Source organism: Anabrus simplex, chromosome 1 (assembly GCF_040414725.1).
Source record: "Anabrus simplex isolate iqAnaSimp1 chromosome 1, ASM4041472v1, whole genome shotgun sequence".
In the NCBI taxonomy this organism is placed as follows: domain Eukaryota; kingdom Metazoa; phylum Arthropoda; class Insecta; order Orthoptera; family Tettigoniidae; genus Anabrus; species Anabrus simplex.
Window position 1 is genome coordinate 505,976,822 of NC_090265.1, and position 13,958 is coordinate 505,990,779.

Sequence of the window (13,958 nt, forward strand, 5' to 3'; positions counted from 1 at the left end):
AGGAGGAACGCCCCACTCCAGCGAGTGCAACAGAGAAGAAGACCACTCACCTTGATCTTCTTTGCAGGAAAAAAGAAGGAGAGGAGGTGTGTCCAGTAATCACGTTCAAGGAGTGGGTATTCCTGCGTGTGTTAGACAAGGACAACAAATTGAAGCATGGTCACAAAGGGATGGTCTGGTCTAAGTAACAGAGTAGTTGGAATTCCAGAGATGACCTTTAGCAAGTAGTTCTGGACTTGTGGTCGACAAAGCGACACCTTTCTCCTCCTACCAGTTATTTTTTTCTTTCCCGGCGCTCTTGCGAACTTGGATGGAATATTACTATGCTCGCATGCAGGATGTTGACTTGATTTAAAAACTGATTACAATGTTTAACGATAGACCATGCGTGACTCAGACAATAGTACGGTAAATATGGAGCCACTCACGGGGAAACAATGAATAATTAATACAGACGAACTTGACCTGACGTACTGTATCATCCGTGTTGTTCCCCTTTTTATTTAGTACAGCCATTCAATTTCTTACTGTTACAATTTTGTGATTTGGGGCAAGATAGTTAATAATCGTGAGCTTTTATTGCCTATCTGAGGGTGCTTATTTCGTGTCCGGTTCCTTGGCTTAATGGTCAGCGTACTGGTCATCGGTTCGGCGGGCCTCGGGTTCGATCGTTGGCCGGGCCGCGGATACGAACTACTTACGGTTAAGTCCTATGGCTGCGGAATTGAGTATTTACGTTCATCTTAATACGCATCTCTTAATCTACAAAGAACACACCACACTTCCAAATACCAGAGAAAGAAGCAATAGTGAATACACCGAACGAGTTAGCCATGCGGTTAGCGGCGCGCAGCTGTGAGCTTGCATTCAGGAGATAGCGGGTTCGAACCTTACTGTCGGCAGGCCTGAAGATGGTTTCCCGCGGTTTCCTATTTCCACACCAGGCACCTTAATTAAGGCCACGGCCGCTTCCTTCTCCCTTCTAGCCCTTTCCTATCTTATCGTCGTCATAAGACATATCTATGTCGATGCAACGTAAAGTAACTTGTAAAGAAAATTAAACATAGTAAATGCATCCCTCGACACAAGGTTGTCGTCAGGAAGGGCATCCGACCATAAAATGGGCCAAGTCTATATCAGTTGCTGACCCTAATAAAATGGGAAAAAGGATCATGAAAAAGGAGGAGTAGGTACTCCTTTCGACAGAAAGTATGTGAGGTCAGTTCCTTCCCGGAAAGGCGAGAAATTCAGAAACGGGACTACCACTTCTGAAGAGAGACATAGCTCAGTCTGCGACAGAAATAAGTACCGGATTAATCTCTAAGTGCGAAGACACGAACCTAACCACTTTCTTACACTTGGAACCTAGGTATACATTTTAAATTTGCTTACTGTGCTCACGAATTGGTAATAATATCGTTATTTTTTTCTAAGTCCCGCTAACTACATTTAGAATTTTCGGAGACGCCGAGGTGACAGAGATTTTTCGCGCATGAAATTGTTTAAGTTATATTGATGATTATTGTTTAAAGGGACCTAACATGTAGGTCATTGGCCCGACATTTTAAGTGATAGAAAATCTACTGACACGAGGATGGCACATTCAAATATCACCGGATTGTCTCGGGATCGAACTGCCAAATTCAGCTCAGAAAGTCAGTGCTATACCGCCTGAGCTACTTAGTACGGCACATCCCAGTAGCCTGTTTCACTCTCGTGTTGTTCTGGTATACGTATATACGCGAATGAATTGCCAGTATAAAAATCGGTTGATGCTCAGAATGCACCATTCTAATGGGATTCCAAGATAATGTCAACACAGAATCGACCAGGATTCGAACCTCAGCCTTACTAACTAAGCCACTCAGCTAAACACATCCTCCATATACAATAATTATTATTGTTACATCTAATATCATCTACTTCATTTCTGTCGGAAGGACGTATTCTTCCGCTGATAAGAGGTAGCTATCACTGAAATCTTACTACCTGTCAAACTGACATTACTTTTTGAGTTGAACATTTAAATATGTCTACAATTGAGTGCCCATTGTCAAGGAAATAAACATGAACGTACAAATAAGAAAGCTTTTGCTTTTTTTTTCTACACGAGCCCACATCTGTCAAGTAAAAATACAGTGGACTGCCACGGTCCGCCTCTGTGGTGTAGTGGTTAGCGTGATTAGCTGCCACCCCCGGAGGCCCGGGTTCGATTCCCGGCTCTGCCACGAAATTTGAAAAGTGGTATGAGGGCTGGAACGGGGTCTACTCAGCCTCGGGAGGTCAACTAAGTAGAGGTGGGTTTGATTCCCACCTCAGCCATCCTGGAAGTGGTTTTCCGTGGTTTCCCACTTCTCCTCCAGGCGAATGCCGGGATGGTACCTAACATAAGGCCACGGCCGCTTCCTTCCCTCATCCTTGCCGATCCCTTCCAATCTTCCCATCCCTCCACAAGGCCCCTGTTCAGCATAGCAGGTGAGGCCGCCTGGGCGAGGTACTGGTCATTCTCCCCAGTTGTATCCCGACCAAGAGTCTGAAGCTCCAGGACACTGCCCTTGAGGCGGTAGAGGTGGGATCCCTCGCTGTGTCCGAGGGAAAAGCCGACCCTGGAGGGTAAACAGATGATGATGATGATGATGGACTGCCACGGCTTGGTCATGTTCAATCAGACAGCTTTGCTGCATACCATGCTCGGTAGTGGCAAAATTATATATTTAACAACACAATATGAAATGTACTACAAATGCAAATCTGTCCTTCTTTCCTAATCCTTTTACCGTCCAGGGTTGGCTTTCGGACTCAGGGAGGGATCCCACTACTACCGCCTCAAGGGCAGTTATATTTCGGGTCGGAGTATAACTGTGGAGGAGGACCAGTACCTCGATAAGGTGGCCTCACCTGCTATGCTGAATAGGGGGCCTTGTGGGGGGTGGGAAGATTGGAAGGGACAGACAAGGAAGAGGGGAGGAAGCGGCTGTTGGCCTTAAGTTAGGTACCATCGCGGCATATGCCTGGTGGAGAAGTGGGAAACCACGGAAAAGCACTTCGAGGATAGCTGAGGAGGGAATCGAACCATCTCTACTCAGTTGACCTCCCGAGGCTGAGTGGACCCCGTTCCAGTCCTCGAACCATGTTTCCAATTCCGTGGCGGTGAATCGAGCCTGGGCCTCCGGGGATGACAGCTAATCACACTAACCACTACACCACAGAGGAGGACTACAAATGCAAATACAAACCTATTAACTAAGAGTGAACGGAGGCAGAAAGGAAGATTGTTATATTTTATTTCATTACTTGGTAAATTTGTGACAAAAAAAATTCATTCTGAAGCACGTACGAACACATTACATTCATTCATTCATTCCAGTAACAGCTGGAATATGTTACTTGATATTCTCCAGGAAATGACCATGGCAAGCACTTTTGATGTTCTGATACCTCCTGGGAGACAGTTCCGTAATTTAGAGCCAACGACAGTGAAAGAATGGCTGTACAAAGCAGTTCGGTGTAAAGGAATGGTGTGGGTAGCAGTTGAACGTGAACGTGTAATGCGGTTATGATCTGATGAAAGAGGATGAAACCTGGATGCCAGGTATATAGTTAACAGGTTACATACTTGTATGACTGTACGTAGATTCCTTCTCTCTTGCAATTTTAGCCAGCTTAGTAAGCAGGAGTTACATGCGCACCATGTCGTAGCTTATAAATACATCTGACACATGTATTTTATGCTCGTTGTAGCTTCTGTTAGTTCAGTAAGTACAATGTCACAGTAGTCAAGTAAAGGAAATACGAGTGTCTGACCAAGCTTTATTTTTAATATAAAAGGAACGAGATGCTTTAGCCGCCTCAAGGAATGAAGAAATGACACCTTTATACACGTAGACTTAGGTTCCTCGACAACGGGTACGTGAAAAGAAAAATTTTAAGACACTTGGCTTTTAAAGATTGTACAGTGGTTAGTTTTGTTCCATGGAAAAATCGAGCAGTGATATTGTACTCTTCTATACAACATATGCAACACGATGACGACGTAAGTTTGATTTTTTTTTTTTTTTTTTTTTTTTTTTTTTTTTTTGGGAAACTTACGATCACTGACCACTACAACAGTTGCAAAGGAGGCGTTGATACTCTTGACCAGAAAAGCTCAGTTTACTCATGCAATCGCCGAACGACTCGATGGCCTTTGGCTGTATTCTTCAGAATTGTAGAATTAGATTATGAAAGACAATCAAATGTACCTAAGCTTACCAGACTGCAGATTTTGAAAGCTGTTGCTACAAATCTCAACAAGAATAATTTGATGACACGTTTATATAACACCAATTTGCCACGTCAGATTCGCTCAATGGTGTCGTCAATCGTCAATTTTTTTTATTCCTGCAGACAGTGAACAACCAGAAGTAGAGCAAAACTTACCCAGAAGTGAGAGAAAGTACTGCTATTTATGTAATTATAAGAAAAGAACAAAGACTGCCTATCTTTGCTGCTCGTGTTTGAAAACTGTATGCTTGTTTTGATCGAAGAAAATATGCAAATGTTATGTTACAGAGAAGTAGTTGAACACTTGCTGGTTCTTGATTTTCATAGGATAACATGCAATATTTTGTTTGTGTTGATTAAAGCAGTAATAGTTGTTTTATATAAGATGCTGTTGACATTTGTAGCTTTAGAAGTTTCTAAAATATCATGCTTTTTGAAAACATTAGTGTGTAGGAGTGATAGGTTGATAACACAAGGGTACATTAGGAAAATATCTCATTACTTTTAAATATTTCAGTATTATTCCATACGTAAATAAGTGCATTAACAATAAAAATTACTATCAAGTTAACGACGTTTTCATTTACATTTTTATTTTGATATTTTCAAAAAGTGAGTCCGTGGGACTCAGGGTAGGTATGTATGTAACTGGTTTTCAGGTGGTGAATTGAGGGTTAATGTTTGGGTAGAACGCGTATTTCGCCGAGACCATTTAACTTACGATTATGTTTAATGTCTCAATTGAAAGATAAAAGAGGACGCTACCTGTTGCAAATAAATAAATAAATAAATAAATAAATAAATAAATAAATAAATAAATAAATAAATAAATAAATAAATAAATAAATATAAAATAACGAAAATCTAAAACGTAGTGTTCGTGAAATAGCGTTTCATATTATGGCAAAATTTGTGCTATGTGACGTCACACACATAGTCTGTTATAAGATGGCGCTGTGTTGACTCGTGCGCTCAGCTGGAGGTCAGCTGTCGTTGTGAATACATCGTGGTCAGTTGTATAGAATAACAAATTTAATAGTGGAAAACAAAAATTTGATTCGGATTCGGCAAAAAACGTGCAAAGGAAAGAGCTGAAACGAGAACAGTGAATGATGAAGGAATAGAATTGATAAACTGAAACAGAGAAAACAATTTACAATAAGTAACTTTATTATGCACATATTTGTCTTTTATTTCTAATAAGTAAGTCTACGAAACCCTTAAAACACTGCGGCCGTTACAATAATGACCAGCCATCGCCAAATTTTTTTACACGTTGTTGTTCTGTCTTCGGTCCAACTGGGATCATCTAGGGAAAATGATCCTGGATTTTTACACATGATTATACCACAACATTTATCGGGAGTATGCGATGTAAACTTAGAGGAAGTTTCCCAGTCCATGAGGGTGAGCATTGTAGCGTGCGGGAGTCAGACGAAAACTTTAAACTGTAATAAAAATACGAAATATTACTCCACGGTTCTGTCTGTTGGTAGTGCTTATACTTAGGCTCCAAGTAGTATCCTATAGGTGGCAGCATCGTGTAGACATGCAAACATGATTCACGTATCAGTGCGAGAACGGCTCCCCCCCCCCCCCCCCACTTTCAGCCATGGAATAACATCTCTACGTTGTTGTTTTTTTTTAATAGTGAAGTTGTGAAACCTATTGAAATTCATCCCACAGCGGGAACATGACAATGCTTGACTCTATACTATCAGATCGGCAGATGAAAGATCTCTTATTTGAGTGTCTTCCACATCCACCATATTCACCAGATTTCGCCCCTAGTGATTACACATGATTGGTCAACTCAAGGAGACACTAGGACAAGGTTCTGTTCGAATGAAGATGAAGGATGAAGGCAGTGGATTAGTAGCTACTCAGACAACTAAATGATATTTTTTTCTCCAGAGGAACCCCTGCATTTTTGTAGGCGCTGGAGGACTTTATTGAACGTAACGGGGACTACGTAGAAAACTGATACAGCTGTGTACCATTTCCACTCAATAAAATACATGTAAAATATTTCCCTTTGACTCGCCCTCGCAAAATAGTTACGCCGTGTTCTAGAAGCAGCAAGACCACAGATGAAAACACATTGTTATAAATGCTGGGGATGTAGCTTAATTAAAACCATAACCGCCTCCTTCCCAGCTTAAGCTTTTGCTACCTCCTTGACACCGAAAACCTCAGTTAAAGCGACATTAATCCATGAACAGCCCAGTTGAGTAGTTCAGAGGGCAGAGTGGTAGCCTTCTAAGTCTAGGTTGACAGGTTCGATCCCGGTTCAGTCCAGTAACATTTGGAGGTGATTTCGGTAGATTTACCAGCACGTACAAGAATTCTTGCTGAACAAGATTTCGGCTCTCGGCGTCTCCAGAAAAGACATTTCTTGATCGTTTTGCCGCGTGCCTGATGCGTACTGGCTATCGTGATTCATCCAGCTAGCTGATGGACCATGCTCCGTCATTCTTCTCTGTCCAAAACCTTCAGCATGGCTACTCAGAGAGAAACCTGTAAGGTACCATTCACCATATCGTGAATCGTGTTGGCACTCGTCCTCGCGGACTGGTTCCTTGGAGCCCCCTGTGGGTGTAGCAGATTACATCCACGGTATCCCCTGTCTGCCATAAGAGGTGACTAAATAAGGCCCAGAGGCTCTTAACTTGGGACCCTTAGGCTACTCGTTCCAGACTCTTCACTTTCATCTATCCTATTCCAACTCCCTTGGCCAACTCTTGTTCTTTTCAGACCCGACGTTATTAGCCTACAGCATTCTAGACCTAGGGATTCTTTCATTTGTACGCCCTTCATGGTCCTTGTCTTTCTCTGGCCGATACCTACATTTTGGAAGTGTCGGACACCTTCCATATTCTTCCTCTGTTTACTGTTAGAGGATGGTTGCCTAGTTTTAGTACTTTCTCTTTAAACAATAATCAGCACCACCACCACCACCACCACCTCTGGTTCCTTCGACCTTACCCTCAACAAACAACTTTTAAAGGCTATTTTCTCGGCCCATTACATGTTCAAAATAGCGTACGATCCGCTGAGAGACTTTGCACGACAGACGAACTCTTATTTGAAGCTGGTTCAGAATAGAGATATTCAACGAGCTGCCAAAGGACTTGTTAGCATTTTCCTCCAATACCACATATCAAAACCTTCTAGTCGTGCAGGATCGCGTTGTAGGATGGTCCACGTCCCAGCATCACATAAGAGGAGTACAAGAAGTATGGAGATCTAAGAAGCTTCCTTGTAGCATGGATGGTAATGTTATCATCTTTCCAAATCTTCTGCAGACGTATCATTCTACCTTTGTCCGGCTCCATGGCTGAATGGTTAGCGTGCTGGCCTTTGGTCACAAGGGTCCCGGGTTCGATTCCCGTCAGGATCTGGAATTTTAACCTTAATTGGTTAATTTCGCTGGCACGGGGGCTGGGTGTATGTGTCGCATTCATCATCGTTTCATCCTCATCACGACGCGCAGGTCGCCTACGGGTGTCAAATCAAAAGACCTGCCTCTGGCGAACCGAATATGTCCTCGGACACTTCCGGCACTAAAAGCCATAGGCCATTCATTTCATTGCTATCTTTGCTATTTCGATCCCTCGTTGTATTTAATATGTGCAACCACCAGAAGCGGATAATAAGGAGCGTAGATTCACTTGTTTTTTAATGTTATTTTACAATTCTTTACGTCGCACCGACAGGTATGTCTTATGGCAACGATTGGATAGTAAAAGGACAAGAGCGGCCGTGGCCTTAATTAAGGCACAGCCCCAGCATTTGCCTGGTGTGAAAACCATCTTCAGAGCTGCCAACAGCGGGGTTCGAACTCACTATCTCCCAAATGCAAGATCAGATTTGCGCGCCCCTAACCGCAGGGTCAACTCACTCGGTCGAGGTACAGGTATTGGTTTACAACTTTACACCCTCTAATCTGCTGGATATGTGGACTGTTGTTGTTACTCTTACGATCAACAACCATGCCATTCGTTCTCTGTCGATTCAAATGTAATCTAGATTTTAGCGCTACTTTCTCCACTTTCTTGATGAGCTCTGTCAAGTCCTCTTCAGATGATGTTATCAAGGTGGTGCTCTCGGAAAATCTTAAGTTGTTGATCTTGCACCACCCAATGAAAAATCCCTTTTCGCACAGGTAGTCGGATTTTTGAAGGGCGGAAAAAAGTCCATTCGACACTCCATGTCGTACGATGTCGGCATGTAAAAGTTCTCTGGTGACACAGTTGGTGCTTACTCGACAAAATTCATTAAATCTCAGCCATAGACGCCCAAGAGAGTTTCGGTTTACTCGGTCTGCCATCTAGTGGGCCTAGAGTAAAACGGAACGTCGAAATTGATGAGCAGACAGCCAGATGGCGTCAAATTGAAATGTCTGGACACGGTAGCTGAGGCCATACGATTATTATTATTATTATTATTATTATTATTATTATTATTATTATTATTATTATTATTATTATTATTATTATTATTATTATTATTATTATTATTTGCAGTCATCTAGTGCAGTTCGCATTGTGTATTAACCATAGACGGTAGTGGTGACAGATAGGGCCTATATTCTTGACGAACTCCAGCCTTCTTTCATACTGTTAGGACTGTTTATTTTGAATCTTCACAATGGCTGAATTTTAATATACGGAGACTTGAGGAGATAGATCAGATGGAGTGGCAAACACTTATCATCCAAAATTTTCCAAAGATGGCTCCATTTGAAGGTACCGAAAGCCTGTTTGCAGTCAATAAAGTTCAAGTATACCAAAACACTGAATTCACTAGCCTTTTCAATGTTAAATATAGTTAGTTGAACGCAAAACTATCAACACTAAACCGCTTTTCTTGCTATTTGCTTTACGTCGCACCGACACAGATAGGTCTTATGGCGACGATGGGACAGGAAAGGCCTAGGAATGGGAAGGAAGCGGCCGTGGCCTTAATTAAGGTACAGCCCCAGCATTTGCCTGGTGTGAAAATGGGAAACCACGGAAAACCATGTTCAGGGCTGCCGACAGTGGGGTTCGAACCCACTATTTCCCGGATGCGAGCTCACAGCTGCGCGCTCCTAACCGCACAGCCAACTCGCCCGGTCCCACTACACAGCTAGCAAAAACAATGAATTACTATAAATAATCAAGATGTTACGTGTTCGACCCATTGTCTGAATGGTCAGCGTTGAGACCTTCGGTTTAGAGAGTCCCGGGTTCGATTCCAGGCCGGGTCGGGGATTTTAATCGCTTCTGATTGATAATTCTGGCTCGAGGACTGGGTGTTTGTGTTTGTCCCTCTCCATATTCAGACAACACACAATATTACCAACCACCACAGAAACACGCAATAGTGATTACTGCCCCCCACGTAGGGTTGGCGTCAGGAAGAGCATCCGGCCGTAAATCAGAGTCAAATCCACACGTGCGACACAGTTCATACCCGCGATCCCACACTTGTGGAAAAAGTGGCAGAAGAAGAATAAGAATCAATACCTAACGTCTTATAAATAATTAAGGCTGTCTAACATTTAAATTATAACAAACCTTCCATATCAGTGATATTTCACCCTCTAGTTGGCACAACGCACAGGCAACACGCACAGAAAAATAATCTAAGTACACCAATTTGTCATTTGAAATGTAAGGCAATTTGGAGAGACAAGAAAGTAATCACAAAGGCTATGGTAATAATAATAATTTCGTGTGGCTATTTCTAACCGAGTGCAACCATTGTAAGGCAGACCCTCCGATGAGGGTGGGCGGCATCTGCCATGTCTAGGTAACTGCGTGTTATTGTGGTGGAGGATAGTGCTATGTGTGGTGCGTGAGTTGCAGGGATGTTGGGGACAGCACAAACACCCAGCCCCCCGGGCGATTGGAATTAACCAATTAAGATTAAAATACCCGACCCGACCGGGAATCGAACCCGGGACCCTCTGAGCCGAAGGCCAGTACGCTGACCATTGAGCCCACGAGTCGGACAAGGCTATGGTAATGATGTGCAGTAGTCTTTTTTTTTTTTTTTTTTTTTTTTTTTTTGCTAGTTGCTTTACGTCGCACCGACACAGATAGGTCTTAGGGCAACGATCGGACAAGGAAGGGCTAGGAGTGGGAAGGAAGCGGCCGTGGCCTTAATTAAGGTACAGCCCCCCCATTTGCTTGGTGTGAAAATGAGAAACCACGGAAAACCATCTTCAGGGCTGCCGACAGTGGGGTTCGAACCTACTATCTCCCGAGTACTTGATACTGGCCGCACTTAAGCGACTGCAGCTATCGAGCTCGATGGGTCATTTTCCTAATACATGGCGCGACAGTCTTAAAACTGTTAACTTGCATCCTCTCAACTGCAAATCTTGGGCACCTGGCATATCACTCGGACGGTCTTGGATATGACATCCACTGCGGATTTTCCAACGTATTAATTAACACTAGAAAATGACTCATGTCAGTAGCATGTATAGTACCCGTAGATCTCTTTGGCTGGATGCTGAGCATAGCGACCTTCAGTTTGGGGGATTCTGGGTTCGTTTCTCGCACAGGCTGAGGATTTTAGTCGCGCCTGGTTGGTTTCTCCGCTCGGAGACTAGGTATATTTCGAGTAGGTGTAGGCCTGTGTGCTTGTTTGAATGAATTCCACACAATATGTTGCACATCAACCACCAAAGCAGCAACATACAAACAGTTCGATGCAAAATTCATATTAGGTAGGACCCCATTTTCACACACGCGCTGGTTGCCAGATTAAACCCGCAACCCCACCAGGGTACGAGAAAAGCTGCAGTAGGAGGGATGCATGTATAGTGTCTCTTCTTTTAAAAGGTACAGTACCGAGCTCGATATCTGCAGTCGCTCAAGTGCAGCCAGTATCCAGTATTCGGAAGATAGTGGGTTCGAACCCTACTGTCGGCATCCCTGAAGATTGTCTTCCTTGGTTTCCCATTTTCACACCAAGTCAATGCTGGGGCTGTACTTAATTAAGGCCACGGACGCTTCCTTCCCACTCCTAGCCCTTTCCTGTCTCATCATCGCCATAAGACCTATCTGTGTCGGTGCGACATAAAGCAACATGCAAAAAAAAATCAGGTACAGTGAATAATAAAAAAGCAATTGCAATATTGTGAAGTATTGTGTTATTAGTATTAATAGTAGTAGTAGTAAATTAAACGTTAGGCTCCTTGGCTGAATGGTGAGTGTAGTAACCGTTGGTTTAGAGGGCCACGGCTTCGATTTCCGGCCGGGTCGGGGATTTTAACTGCGTATGGTTTCCTCTAGCTCGGATATTTGGTTGTTGTGCTTGTCTTAATCGGCATCTTCTCTTTCAAGCACCACACTACCAACTATCACAGAAACACGCAATAATGAATACATCCCCGAACATCAGGTAGGGCATCCGGCAGTAAAACTTGAATTCATACACATGTATTACCGACCCTCTCTGCCTAAACCAACTCTAGGGGGAAAATGATGACCGGGAATAGAGATAACGACTCTCCAGTTACTGCCGAGATTAAGGGCCTTCATGGCCTATAAGGAGATAGCATTGCTTCTGGTACCGACCGAAAATTTTGGGGGAAAGATCAAGCAACAAGGAAGAAATGTTTTGTTTAAAGTTGCTTTAGGCCGACACAGATAGGTCTTTTGGCGACGATGGGACAGAAAAGGGCTAGGAGTGTCAAGGAACCGAGCGTGGTCTATTAAGGTAGAGCCCCAGTATTTTTCTGGTGTGAAAATGAGCAACCACGGGAAACCATCTTCAAGGCTGCCGACGGTGGGGTTCGAACCCACTATCACCCGAATGCAAGCAAAAAGAAATGTATACGCTACATAAATTGGTTCGTTATTCTCCATAACAAATTGTAGCTGATAAATTTAAATTAATTCGCACAAACATATTTTTGAGTGACTGTTGATACTGTGATCACGGCCGCAGTACCACGAGTTTACGTGGAATCTGAACCACAGTAATATGTCATTTTACTTCGAAACTCCCAAATACATTAGCTGGGACTCGAACCGCGACTGGACTGGTGAGAAGTTAATGACTATGCCACTCGGCTATCACGGCCCCTAAAAATTCAATTGCCCAAGCAACGCTTAGTGAAACACATTCCTTTCATACCAAGGTTTGAGTCCGACTCGTTGGCTGAATGGTCAGCGTCGATTCCCGGCCGGGTTGGGGATTTTAACCTTCATTGGTTAATTCCAATGGCCCGGGGGCTGGGTGTTTGTGCTGTCCCCGACATCCCTGCAACTCGCACACCACACATAACATTATTCTCCACCACAATAACACGCAGTTACCTACACATGGCAGATGCCGCCCACCCTCATCGGAGGGTCTGCCTTATAAGGGCTGCACTCGGCTAGTAATAGCCACACGAAATTATATATACCAAGGTTTGAAACCTTCACGGCCTCAAATCCGAGGCAATTAGATGGGCAGTTAATACATTTAACTCTCGACATGACCGAACAAATTAGTAACCCCGATGTATAGCCGCAGGGTGAATTAAGAAGCGTCCGATAATACTGAAAGCTTAGTGAAACAATTTATCCTCGCGAACAATGAGTTTTGAATAATCAATGCCTTCGTCTACAACTTGGTCTACAAGACCAGCAGAATTTCCTTGAAGTTCGCAAAGCATCGCACTTACGAGAAGCGAACTATTTTAAGAGTAGTAATAAGTATTCTTGATTATAGCTTCAGTGATCTATCACGACATATAAAAATATGCCAGTATATTTTCTCTTCTCGTAATACCATTTAATGCGCAGATGAACACGCATACAAACAGCACGTTAAAAACGCACTGATGCGAGGACGATCAGTGGTATTAGAGGTATTATCTTGATGAGATCAATAAACTAATGAGCTGACTTATTATATATCAAGGCCGCGAGCTCTGATGAATAGTTCCGGAGAAACTAGGGTGAGTTTTTGTACCCAGGAGCTGTCATGGACCGTGACAGCGGTGTACGTACCTATCGTGGCAACGGCTGTCGCCTTGGTATGCATAATTCAGTCGCAAAATTATTTATCTGACGGCCTCAACTAACTTTATCACGCTAGACGTACAGGGAGAAAATAAAATCGCGACCAAATGCTCCATCGTGGAGCAAAATCCTGTTGACATAAACCACCAACTTGCCTGATTTACGAGTTATAGAGTTCTGAATTTGAATCCGGCAACTGTAGAGCTGATCACTACCGTTCTTATCAGTAGGGCCCTGATTTTTGTGTCATATCAAAGTACGAAATGTTTACATGAAAATGTAGTAAATATCAGTGAAATATATAATATTCAGAAAATATGTAATAGTGTTAATGCATTTAATTTACAGATATTATTATCATTATTTTATTGTGGCTTATGTTTATGATATGGGGCAATAAAAATGTTTTTAATTCCTCCATATTTTAAGACAAAGTCATCATTGTTCCTTCAGATAATTTATATAGTCTACTGTATTCTAATTTTGACAGTAATAAATAATTGATTTAGGACATATTCAAAATACTTAAAATATTTAAAAATAATGTTGTATGTGTGTTGGGTTTTCAGCCCGAAGGCTGATTCGATCCTCCACAGCTCCACCAAAAGCTATCATAGACAGCCTAGGCGTCACTGAAGAGCCATACTAGGGAAATGAAGAGTGAGGTAGTTCTCGTTGCTTTCC